Source organism: Octopus bimaculoides, chromosome 16 (assembly GCF_001194135.2).
Source record: "Octopus bimaculoides isolate UCB-OBI-ISO-001 chromosome 16, ASM119413v2, whole genome shotgun sequence".
NCBI lineage: Eukaryota > Metazoa > Mollusca > Cephalopoda > Octopoda > Octopodidae > Octopus > Octopus bimaculoides.
The window spans coordinates 43,508,019-43,508,647 of NC_068996.1; the positions used below are offsets into that span (position 1 = coordinate 43,508,019).

Genomic DNA, 629 nt, shown 5'->3' on the forward strand with positions numbered 1-629 from the left:
CGGAGTTTTATCATGGCTACTGAATAAGTGTCACATATTTTTACAGATAAATCCCTCTATTTGCATATTATTGAGGTCTCTTTCTTTCTTTTTTTGCCATTCCTGTCAAACATATATTATATATATATAAAGAAAATCTTCATTAGCCGACTTCTTTCTTTTATATTTGCAGGTCTGTCAGAAATGCTGGCAACGCTGTTTTAGGTGTCGGCGTCTGCTTAATTGTCGTCTGCCTTTTTCTCTGCCTTCATGCCTACTTCCTCTGGTATGTGCACGACAAGGAAACTCAAACTGGAGTGAGTATCTCATATATTATTTCATTTTCACTTAATTAAGGAAAGCAAAATTTGAATAAAAAAGGCAAATGGCAAATATATTTTATCCGAATTATCACTTGACCCTAGCTTATTTTATTTCGTACCAGTGATGGCTAACCTATAAGATACGTATCAGTAGCGCCGCGCCGCGTGCTTTTAGGTGACACCGCAATGGACTTTGAAGAAGGTTTCCCTGTATTATGCTATAGAAAAGTATACTTACAGACATTTACCAAAAACTAAAATGCGCGACTACGTGTGTGTGTGAGCGAGACATATATATATATATATATATATATATATATATATATA

At 34.8% G+C, this 629-nt stretch overlaps 1 protein-coding gene across 1 annotated transcript in view; it reads left to right on the plus strand.

The window, feature by feature from the left end:
• Positions 1 to 172: 172 nt before the first annotated feature.
• LOC106877067 (transcription factor SPT20 homolog) overlaps positions 173 to 629 on the plus strand; it is a gene marked incomplete at its 3' end in the record, with an annotated part of 52,248 nt that continues 51,791 nt past the window's right edge. Inside the window, exon 1 of the mRNA XM_052973495.1 lies at positions 173 to 296. The remainder of the gene's footprint in view (positions 297 to 629) is intronic.